The 231-nt window shown below is 51.1% G+C and overlaps 1 protein-coding gene across 1 annotated transcript in view; it reads right to left on the bottom strand.

The window, feature by feature from the left end:
* LOC107668684 (protein NLRC3-like) overlaps positions 1 to 231 on the bottom strand; it is a 35,720-nt gene that overhangs the window by 27,352 nt on the left and 8,137 nt on the right. The window lies entirely within an intron of this gene.

The following is a 231-nucleotide window of genomic DNA, read 5'->3' as shown; positions in this document are numbered from 1 at the left end:
GTGTGTGTGTGTGTGTGTGTGTGTGTGTGTGTGTGTGTGTGTGTGAGTGAGTGAGTGAGTGTGTGTGTTTGCGTGTGTGTGTGTGAGTGAGTGAGTGAGTGTGCGTGCGTGCGTGCGTGCATGTGTTACCTTGCAGTCATGCACTGTGCTCTTCATGTGTGTCAGCTGTTTCTCTCACGGCTCACAGTAGTCAGATGATTCAAACAGAACAGAGACAGACTCCAGCCGTGT

The sequence above is a fragment of the Sinocyclocheilus anshuiensis genome, unplaced genomic scaffold (genome assembly GCF_001515605.1).
Source record: "Sinocyclocheilus anshuiensis isolate Anshui unplaced genomic scaffold, SAMN03320099.WGS_v1.1 scaffold156, whole genome shotgun sequence".
In the NCBI taxonomy this organism is placed as follows: domain Eukaryota; kingdom Metazoa; phylum Chordata; class Actinopteri; order Cypriniformes; family Cyprinidae; genus Sinocyclocheilus; species Sinocyclocheilus anshuiensis.
Note: the sequence above shows the minus strand (reverse complement) of the source record. Positions and strands in the feature narration are given on the sequence as shown.